Source organism: Manduca sexta, unplaced genomic scaffold (assembly GCF_014839805.1).
Source record: "Manduca sexta isolate Smith_Timp_Sample1 unplaced genomic scaffold, JHU_Msex_v1.0 HiC_scaffold_2382, whole genome shotgun sequence".
In the NCBI taxonomy this organism is placed as follows: domain Eukaryota; kingdom Metazoa; phylum Arthropoda; class Insecta; order Lepidoptera; family Sphingidae; genus Manduca; species Manduca sexta.
This window is the reverse complement of record NW_023593341.1, coordinates 1,962-13,879: the sequence shown is the minus strand read 5'-3', so window position 1 is coordinate 13,879 and position 11,918 is coordinate 1,962. Positions and strand designations below refer to the sequence as shown.

The 11,918-nt window shown below is 37.4% G+C and overlaps 1 long non-coding RNA gene and 1 pseudogene across 1 annotated transcript; both read right to left on the bottom strand.

Moving 5' to 3' along the window:
* Window positions 1-1,920: 1,920 nt before the first annotated feature.
* Window positions 1,921-3,134, bottom strand: LOC119192125. Its single transcript, XR_005113579.1, has 2 exons — window positions 3,081-3,134; window positions 1,921-2,210 (listed from the first exon to the last, which is right to left on the bottom strand). It is a non-coding gene; the product is annotated as an uncharacterized LOC119192125 (long non-coding RNA).
* A 948-nt stretch (window positions 3,135-4,082) lies between these two features.
* On the bottom strand, window positions 4,083-10,739 carry LOC119192124 (annotated as a pseudogene).
* Window positions 10,740-11,918: the final 1,179 nt, after the last annotated feature.

The following is an 11,918-nucleotide window of genomic DNA, read 5'->3' as shown; positions in this document are numbered from 1 at the left end:
TTCAGCTTTGTTTATCTGACAGCTTGCTGTTTGTTCAGCTTTGTTTATCTGACAGCTAACTGGATTCAAGTTGTATCTCAATATTAGCCAATCACAACGCCCATAGGGCCGTACACATAGGTGTACGCACTGCGAAGGCTGCCATGCCGTCAGCACTGAGAAACATTTGTTATCACAGCAATGATCAGTCTTCAGAGAAATAACATCTATGAATAAGAGGGTGAGACTTTACTAGCTACCTACAATGTCCTACAATTTCGAAACAGTAATAGCGTGATGCAGATACACAAAGGGATAATGTAAGCGTCTTGTCGCTTAAAATAATGCGCTCGCTAATCTAGACACATTCTTATAAAAGCGAGCGTATACGTTTATTCTAACGATAACACAAAAACTATAATTATGAAGTAGTCTATGAATATATTATACTTTGTAATGGCATATAATACAATTTACAAAATATATATAGAAGAGATGAATAGAAAAATAATAACTGATAAGCTAATGAAATATATTACACGGTAGTTTATATACGCCTTTTGAGCCAAATATATATTTTTTTAGACAAGGACCACAGTTAAATACTAGCTGCGTGTTTATATAGTAAACAAGACCTATAGATTAACACTGGATAAGTTAATTTAAGAGATTGAATAGTTGTGTTTTTCTCATTTATATTTCAAGTAATTATTGTTTAGAGATCCTATTTATTAAAGGATTTTTCTATACTTTTTCTATGAATATCATAAAGACGATGGGGAATGTGGTCGTATATCATAGAAGTTACATCTTAATTTTGTTCGACAAAAAAATACAGAAACATTGTCAGTTATCGATATAATAATACAACTTATTAAGGATAATATACAACTTTAAACTAAGGAATAAATGAGAGGCGCTATTTATTATATTACTGGTTATTTTAAAGCATTTACATGGGAATACAAACTAACTGTACTTATATAGGATGTTTCAAAATTCAACGCAAAGTAGGATGATCAAATATCTATAACTTCTACTCCATTGAATATTACTTCATTCTCTAACTGTAAAATCTACATATATGTTAATGTCTTATAAGAAAAAAAAAAACAAATAGATGCCTTTGTACAGACAGACAGTCATCGTAGGCGGTGGTGTGACGTCACTATAACGGAAACATATACTAATATAATAACTAAACTAAATATTTAACTAAAAAAAAAACGATTTATCTTTTGAGTTGATGATTATATTAAATATTTTTCTACAAAATATATAACTACTTATTTTTTGTTATCAACGAAGGCACTAGCAGCCTGATTTTCATTATGGTAAATTGTCGCCATCATATCATGGGAAATACAAAGGCATATACCAGCATTGACCAGTAGGCAATTGCCTACTGTTAAATAATTATCACCAAAAAATTAAACCCAAAAGACAAACATGTAAAGTAAGAAAAAAAAACAACTTACAACTAACATTAAGTATGTCATAAAGTAATTAAGTACAATATGTTACGACCAAAAAACAATGTATCAACTATTTCAGGATGTAAAGTGCATTTTGTTGAGATGAAAATGTGAGGTAAAGAACTAGCAAGATGACTAAAAAAACTAATTAATTTACTTAATATTTTCAATTTGTGATGTATTTTACAAGTTTTCATTAAATATTTAGTATATTGTGTAACTTTTTTTTAAAGACTGATATTATAAATATGCGAATAAACGCAAATACTGAACAAAAAAATCATAGCTACAAACTTAAAACAAGACAATTATTAATGATTTACGAAAATTTATTTAACAAACTATAACTCTATCTTTGTGACTTACTAACTCGTACAAATTAAATATTACACTCGCAAAAAATTTTAGTTCGAATTTTTTATAATTTTCGCGCTTAAAATTTTACGGGGGGTCAAGACCCCAAAAGTTATCGCTAAATGCGGCCCTGACCCAACAACGAAAAGATTATAATAGATTTTTATTTTATTATTATTTATTTCGGATAGTACGATTTCCTAACCACTAATATGGATAATATATTAAATAATAACACAGGTTAGTCAAAAATATTGGGAAACATGACTATTTCCATGCTTAAAGATAAATAATTAAATAACTAACAATGTACAAAAACTGGTTAACATAAATGATGAGTGTGAAACAAACTAAATTAACTATTTCTGATACTGGAAGTAGTGTTTCTTCTTCCGCGTAACACTGTAATAAACAAATAATTTTTAATTAAACTTGTCTTGGAATAGCAGACCCTGCTCATGGTGGAATGAAATCCATTTCATGTATTATTATATATCTTTTTATGAAGGGCAGTGAAAACACTGCACCTAATGTAAGTGGAGTAGGTTTAAACAGAATATCGACTGACGAGACATGATTACCCCTCGGCAGTCGACACAATTATGCCGGTAATGTTGAGTAGGACATACAAGCGGTACATTTGTCCGGGACATGACGTCAAAATGTAAGAGTGGCTCAAAATTATATGTTGTACTACTTCAAATTTTATGTCGCGGCAGTCGCGTTACTTATCTCCGTCTCTGGTAAGCTGTAGGACGAGAACAGTGAGGTAGAGAACCGCATGCTACAAATTACAATAGGACGTTATTTTACAATGGACATTACATTACTGCGTTTCGAGTCGCGAGCGAGAGGGAAATATTTTGAGGGTTAACATTACAAAATACTGTAAGATACGCATTGAAACGCCGAGCCTCACTACGCCTCGCCTCATTTGAAGTAGGACGCTGTACCAGCTCAATGCTAAAAAGAGGCTACTCTTACAAACTCTTTTTTATGTCATGTCCTACCCAACTCTATATGCCGGCCTGTTGGAACCGGATATACACAGGCTGATCCCGAAACGCGATCCTTACGTGAGCCCCTGGTGCGAGTTTTGACACCTTGTGTAGGGTGGTCGATATCCGGCCCTATTTAAAATATACCACCAGCAAAAACTACGTATTTCTCAAAATTGATCCCCAGAGAGGCTAACCACCAAGCTTGTCACATCAAAGTAGGTTAAGGACAGGTGATTTTTTCAGTATAATATTGATCAACAGAATAACTTACCCAGTGTCCGCTGGTGAAAAGAAGAATCCCCTGGACTTGGTCATAGTGCCGCCGCGTGGGGAGCCGAGCTCCGCGTTGGGACACGCCCACTGCGACCAATAGTCGCTCGGTAATTGAGCAGCAGCTGCATCGCTGGTAGAAACAAACACAATGAGTATGGGCTATTCTAGGTATAGGTCCTTAGATAGATAACATCTATGAATAAAGGGAAAGTTTTAAATTTACACCTATCAGAAAATAATGTATTTTAGCTGGCTTTATGATCACCTTTCTTTTAAATAGATACATCGCTATAGACCTGTTTTTTTTTATCCTACGTTTGTCAGCCTGGCAAGAGCCGGCTTATACAAACAGATAGGACTTTTGAGTGAGCGATATAGGCGCTCGCAACCCTTGAAAATTGAGTAACCTGAGGTCAACCCACTAGTAACCCAGTAGTTACCCAAGAGTAACCCCAACGGTAAACCTTTGCTCGGTCACTGGTAGAGATGAAACATCCACGATTATGGCGCATAGTCGTAGCGAACTAACAAGCTAACCATTAACACCGTATCGTTGTGACGCAGGCCGTATTATGGCTGCGCGTAGTCTGTTTTCAAACAATATGGGTAAGCACAGCAAACACATAATCTCGGCTAATTCATAGTTTTTTTGGCTTTGTTTATCTGTCAGCCAAGTTTTATCTCAATCACAGTATCCCATGACTACACAGCATAGGTTGTCTAACGAAAGCACTGAGAAAAAGATTTATAATCTCACTATTGCTATAAACTATCAAGTAACGTTTGTGAATACGGCCTTAATACCACAATGGAATTGAAAAAAATATTACGAAGTCATTAGATTCTTTTTATTTGTATATTGTAGGTTTTATGTGATTCTTTGGGAATACTATAAAAAATAGTACATACTTTACATGAATATCATTAAACCTTTGGAATAATGTATTTTGGTCCTTCGAGCGGGATAAATATTGTGATATGTTCATAAACTAGTACATGATTAACGTACTTGAATCATCTGTGTAGTGGCTGCGTACATCTCTGGCGTTTGATCCATAATGCCAAAGCTTATTATTGTTGGGCCAAACACTTTAGCCACGTTTAGAATGGGCATGTCACACTCGGGGCTTTCGGCTACTCTGAAAGGTTAAAAAATCTATGTAAAAAAAGTTTTAAGATCTTACAATCACCCCGTCTTTTTCTTTTAGGGATAGGCAGAAGGTGTATGAAATATTTTTTCAGTTATGTTGTATGTTATAAGAGGTGAGCTTGTTGCAGTTGTATGGTCCAATTCTAAATTTTGAGTTGAAACTGATTATGGTAACATTACTTGCAGAAAACCCAATATCCTGTGATTAGTGATGTGCCTTTGCAAGCGCGAAGGCCTGGACAGTTGCCCTCGTTAGCCCTAAGGCCGGATTATTTCATGCATGGTCAGATAAAGTTAAAACTGGCGAATTGTAAACGAATTACAACAGGATGAACTCGTCCAGTGTAATAATGACTAAAACTTTACTTGACCATGAATAAGCAGCTACTAAATCCGCCATTGATTATTATAATGCAATTACTTCTGTAAATGCAGCACGAGGAAGGCGAGTGTGTCCCTGTTGGGTTGCGGCAGTTGCGACACTGCGTGAGCGCGGCGGCCGCGCGTCGCTTTGTTCCCTGACGCTCGCCAGCGCCATGAAGTCCGACCACAGAGCGTGAGTCACCAGCGGCTCCTGTAGACCGCGCAGGAAGTCCTTGATGCAGCCGCATATCGCGTGGATATCCTCATGGGTTAGTGACGGCGAGCCGCAACCGCTTAGGAAACGTTCCTGGAATGATAAATTTGAATGATTGTAGACTGGGTTGCGCTTGCGCAACTGTCAATTGTCAAGGATTCACGTTAGATATAATAAGTGATTGTCAAAATGCTGAAAAATAGGTATATATTTAAAGAAACGATATGCATTTACCTTATATAATTTAATATACGACATAGGAAGATTGAAACATATTACCATTATATAGATTGTTATAGTATGGTCATAAAAAATTACCTTCAACCTCTTGACCTCCTTCTCAGTGGCGCTGATGCGGTAGATGCCCCTCTCGCTGAGGCCCCGCTTCTCCACCTCGTTGACGCAGTGCACCAGCAGCGCCGGCACCATGGGCGGAGTGCTCGGCGCGTAGTCCGCTATAGACCCCACCTGGAGCAAAGGTAGCCTATCTTTATGCCAGCTATTTCCGTCTTGTTGCAGGGCATGGGTTCTCCTATCGGTTTTCTGTTTAGATCTATCCAAAGCTTGCTTGAGCTAATATTTATAACGGTATTTGTCTAGTTTATCTCGCCTGCTATGAAAGTAGACTAATTTTCAAAAAGTGATATATTTAAAATCAAAATGAATACATTTTTATGTTCATAAAATATAAATAACTTTGAAAAAACACTCTTCTAATGAATGTTTTTGCATTGACATTGACTGAGTCATCGTATATTGCCAGTAGCAGTGAGTTTGCCGGCCCACCTGGTTGTTGTGCCGGCGCGGGGCGCGGGCGGCACGCACGGCAGCGGCAGCAGCGCGCGGCACTCGGGGTGCGTCTGCGCGCGACAGTTCTCGCACTTCAGGCCAGACTTCGCGAACTTTATACTGGAATGGAAACAACGAATTACTAAAATGACTTTAAAAACGTATCATGCTGTATAGTTGGCACTGTTTTAAAACTTAGTACTTATAAATTTTTCATACTTTTTTCCACTCCTTACATTATATTGTCTACTATATTAGACCCAGCACAATATTAGCTTACAAAATAAGCTATGGATGCTTAAAATAGATGCAGCTTAATATTAAAAAAAAAGCAGTAAATAATGTGCGACTGACGTGTTCCCACAGGGTCCGCAGGTCTCGCGCTTGTAGAAGTTCTTGGCGACGAAGCAGTGCTGCCGCAGACGGTTCCGCGGCGAGCCGTACGCCGCCGAGATCACCGACGCCGCGCGCTTCACACCACTCGCCACACCCGCAGGGCTGTCCGACGCAGACTCTATGTCTACAACAATACGACATTGAAAGAAAAGAAAGAAGAAGAAGAAAGAAAACGATTTTTAGTCACAGTCGCAACACAAACAAACACAATGTACATACCTCAAATTACAAATAAAAAAAACAGAATGGCTGATCGCGACTATGACTCATGGTGACCACTCAGTATAATGTTGTGATGTTCGCAAACGGAAACAGATAGATTACTATGATATGATCATTACTACGGTAATGAAATAAAAGGCCCCGCTAAAATTTCCCGTATATTCATTGAAAGAGACCATACTGCTATTGGAGTAATATGGTGTGTATCCTAGTTGATAGGTCTCTGTTACGCTAAAACCTGGCTGGCTGTAATATCTATTAGATTTTAAAACCAATCTGCCAGTATTATTATTACATTTGGCATAACAACAAACATTTGACAGGGTGAATAGCTCAGTGCAATAACTCATAATAAACTTTAGTCCTCTATTAATTACGTATAGATCATCCAAGAAGACGCGCCTCACAATCTTCCCTAATCACTTAGTGAGCGTGCAACATAAGTATACACGCACATTACGATGAATAGCGTCGGGGTATGTGTTTGATTAGTCTCTACCCCGCGACACCCCCCCAAAGTAGTGGGATGCGTCTTCATGTATGAAATGTTATAAACTGTAATTCTACAGATACAACAGCCTGTCTATCATACAAAACTGTCCATAATTCTAATACTAACCGGAGCGCGGCGGTGCACTCGGCGTGCAAGGCTCCTGCTTGACCGTGGGCTGCATGTTGCCCGACATACGCGCCGACGACTTACGTGGCGGCGGACCCTCGTCACTGCTCTCCGATATGGGTTGCTGTAACAAAATATTAAAATCATATTACTACAGCTAAGCAACTTTAACTCCTCCCTATCTTTCTATTTCATTGCGATGTAAAGACAAATCAGTGTTCCCTGACACTCGCCGAGCTTCAACGCTGGGTTTTGTAGTAGTGGGCGAGATGGCGGGAAAATCTTAACTACAGCTAAGCAGAGATATCTTCTATGTTGTTCATAAATATAGCTTTATTTACATATACTCATAAGTAATATATATTCAAGTGCTTTATTGGTAGCATAGAACATACATCAGCATACATAATATATTTATGGTTACAAACAATTAAGCAAGAAATATATATCGAAGCGCCCGACGGGAGTGAGGGAGACACATGAGAGAAGTCGTATGCATTTCCATCCGTGAAAGGGTTGCAGCGGATCACTGCCGGCGAGAACTGCGTGAGCAGCTCGAGGAGCGTGACAACCCATCCGCTTCATGGATCGCATGATCTAAACAAGTAAATACGCAAAGTTTCGTCCGGAGTGCATTACACCTTGAATAGTTGCGTTATAAAATATCTTCACTTCATTTCTACCAGGAAGTTACATTTTAGGTCAAATAAGTTTTATACCTATGCAACATCCTTTAATAGGGATGGAAAAAATCTTTTAACCAATGAAACATTGAGAATTGAAACCAATGGAAAATCTATTTATTCTAATATTGAATGAACTTAATTTTTAACAGCTGTTTATCACAAATGAAAAGAATGTTTTGTATATTTGCAAATTTTGACTTCAATAGTGCTAGAACTTAAACAGTATAAAATTTATAACTCAACTTGGCAAGACTGATTGAAACATTATGGTGATAGTACTCACGAAGTTCTGTGGCGGCTTGAGGTCATGCGTGGTGGGCGCGCGCTCCAGCGTCAGCGTCGTGGTGGCGGTGGCCAGCACCTTGCCACCCTGCAGCTCCACTGTCTGGTACCATCCACAAAATATTAGCAATATAAGGAATATCTTAAAGAAAGGGTGAATCAAGAATACCCTAAATCGACGGAAATGTATGATGATGATGTAATGCGAAAATAATATGTGGACAAGTAAGAAATCATAATAAATGTCTATTTCTAGGTGTGGTATTCATGTATGTATCTATGAGACACAAAAATATTGTAGGTTTTCTGTCAATAGAATAATTTAATTGTTTTTATTTTGAGCGTATTGTCTAGCCAGTGCTGGAACTTCAAATCGAATCTGGTAGCTCAATGCGAGTTGTATCCATCATAACTATTATTATAATTTGTATATATGATACTGATTTTATTTACATAAGTTATATTTTTGTTTGTTAGTTTTATTATACTTATAACCTTGTAAATATTGTGTTTACCCCTTAAGTGGTATGCATATCAGCCAATTATTTAATTGAATACAGTTTTCTAGAATTAAGAACATGTATGCTCTAAGTGTACCTTTTTAAATAAACAATAAACTATATTGTTTTTTGCTCTTGCTCTTGAAACTGACCAGTAGTGTTAATTGCAGTCACCTCACAACAATAGCATAATGTGTTAGTATACCTTAGTAGCAGAGAGTTTGACGAGCGTCGCTTCTTGGACGCGGGCACGTTCTCGCGAGCGTTCCACGCGCCGCGCTGCACCCACGAGCGACGCGTCGACGCCAGCGACAGGTCCAAGTCGTCCTCTGAACGGGAGTACGACATCTCTGACAGCAGCGTACCTGCAGGATACAATATTGTTAATATTTTGTTACACAATTAATGTGTAATTTTATATGGTCATTATTGAGAGCAAGCCAGACGCCGATGATAAGGGTCACTACTATATACGAAAAGTAGTAGCATCACTCAAACAAAATTACAAAACACCATATAACATTCCACTATGCTCATCAACCTGAGACTTTGACGTTAAGCTCTATATTGCCTCATAATTACACTAGCTACAATATCATTCAAAGCAAAATCAGTACCTATGCAGTATCGATAGTCGAAAGATATTTTAGTAGTACCTAACTAATCTCATAGAAGAGGAATAAATCAAAGTTCAAATATACACAATCTATTCTCTAAATTAAGGTATAACTTACCTGTGGAATTGAGTTCTGGCACACCAGTGAGCTTGGCATTGTGGTCCTGTTGAGCGGTGCCATTTAAGAATGCCAGCTTCTGTAGCGTCTCATCATTCAGCTTGGCTCTGTTATCATTAAAGAGCAGGTCGCGAGCCATGTCTAGCAGTTTGCTCTGTTAATTATATATTATTAGTAATGAAAGTAAAAGAAAGACTTGGCAGAAGCCTACAATTTGTTAGCTTCATAACAGTAATTTTATATCTCTGACAAAAGTTTTATTATTCAAATAGACAAATGTTTTATTATATTATTTTCTTGACAACCCAACAATACATTGGTCAAAATAACTCATTGTCATAAGTCATTCAATGGAATAGAATACTAAGCAATACTAATAAGAAAGTGGATATTTAGTTGTGCCTTCTGAAATATGGTACAAATATTTTGTAAAATCAATAGTCTTTTAGGAAGCTGAAGTAAAAGTTATAATTCTAATAGCATAAGACAGAGGCTTTGCCTAGTTCAGCTACCCCTGGAAATATAAGTAAGGATCTCATAGTTTTATACTGTTTATTTTGCAGTGAAAGTCTCTATTAGTAATATTTGCTCAATTTTAATATAAAAATCTGCTCACCAATTCATTATATTTCTTCATTATAATATTTCGCTCTTCTCACTGTCTAGTAGTTTCCTGACATGAGCAAATTTTGTCTCTGACTTGGTTATGGTTTGATGTGCCTCGTCCAGCTCAGCTTGGAGCCAGCTGCTTCTGCCTCAGCCTCTGGCTTTGCAGCCATTCTATTTGTTTTAAAATGCCAGGAAACCTGCAAATAATAAACATTTTGTATAACCAAAATAGTATTAATAACTGCTATTGTTCAAAATAAGTGTTAATAATAATAAAATAAGGGTATTATAGTAAGGCTTGCTTCTGCTAGCGGCTTCAACTCCATGAAACAGGTTATGCAGAATAAATATTTCTCGAGATTATAAATAGCCTATGGGCTATTGAAGAGTATTGTAAGCAGCTTTCAATTAGTGAAAAAAGTCAGCTTAGTAGTTCCTGTGATTAGCATATTCAAACAAACTTCACTGATTACTATATAAATGGCTACAACACCAGAGCGATATTGTGGTTTTGTAGATGACCTAGAGGGTCACAAATGGATATCAGTTGAGAGATTTGAAAGGTGTTGGGTAATAAGTGTATAACTATGTGTGGTGACTGTATTATGTTGTAAAAAGCATGTTTGTCAATAATAGTTTTTATATTTTATCCAACATATCTCAATTAGTTGATCTCGTATGTTATAAAACATTTGAATTTATACATATTGATTTTTTTGCCTTTAGTGGAATGCTTGGGTATGCCACTAGAACGGACGGGTCTGTCATCTACCCACAGATATTTTTAGCAAAATGACTATTGCTTATGCGATGTATTTCACAGCTTCGGATCGGTATTTATATAAAAACAACAGAGGTACTCACATTCTTCTGCCGCTCCATCGTTTAGCACATTATTCAAGCGGTTCAAATCATCGAATTGTGCCACCAGCGAGAGTGATGCTTGGGCCTGAATCTGAGTTTGCTGAACTCATTTTGTAGCACTAACGGCCTTAATTTCCGAATATAATGCAAACTATTTATAATTCCAACAATATCCGCATTTCCAATAATATCAAATACGAAAACAAAGTTTTTGCGACCGTTCAACTCTTGAAAATAACGACTTTTCGCCCAACAGTCAACAGCTGTCAAAAATGGCGACAGGGTAATACGTTCAAATTATTGATATCAGTACTAAGTTCCAAGTATTATCAATATTATAGATTAATAAACTAGTGGAAAATAATGTTGCTTCCTGATTTAAGTTCTTATAATTACATCCGATGAGAAAACAATGTCAATTAATTAAGTTCTGGGAAGAAAATTTTATTTATAATTAAAAGCCTTTTTGTTGCACTTAAGTACACAATGTTTTGAACATCATGTGAGAAAGCAAAGCTACCAGATTATAAATTTTTGCCCAAAGCTAAGTAAATTACTCACAGTTGTTTTATGAAATTATGTACTAAACACGTGAAAGAGTCATAACTACTATTTTAATATATGAATTTTAAAACAAATAATAATAGGCATAAGTATAATATAATTTAAAATACTGCGATTAAATATTATTTTATTTTTCACTCAAAAAGTCGTCAGAAAATGAACGTGGGTAGATTCAGTAGTAAGATTGCAACACTGCGTGCAGGCTTTGACACTGACAGCGGGGTACATTGACAAATCGCGATGACGTTCGGTTGAGAGCGGTGGTTTGTCGGTGCGGGTCGCGTAGTCTTGCGAATAATTTGTGAGATAATAATTATTTCCGAATCCACCGGCGTTTAAGCCACCGCGCTTCGCCATGGCGGACGAGGAGAATAATTGTGATGAGGGTGGTGGTGAGATGAAAGCGGAGAGGCGATGCGGCTGCGAGGCCGCAAGGGTGCCCTGAAGAAGAAGAATGTTTACCTGGTGAAGGACCACAAGTTCATGCCGAGGTTCTTCAAGCAGCCGACGTTCTGTTCGCACTGCAAGGATTTCATATGGTGAGTGGACTGTATGATTTTGAGACCTTTGCCTCGTGTATTATAGTTAAAATTAAAAATACACGTTATTTGTTTACAAAGAGGAGGCGCCCTTGGTCGAATGGAGGTTTTTGGTCCGTGAGCCGATGATAACGGGCGCTAGCGTGTCGCACATGGCAACAATTAGGAGTGTGTATATGCACCATGTGTGATGTGCCGTCAACGGCGTGATGCGCGCATTTACGATGCCTATTTGACGCCAATTTAGTCCTGTATTGTTTGGGATAACAATGATAGTCGTTTTCCTGTTGCTCTATAAATATTTT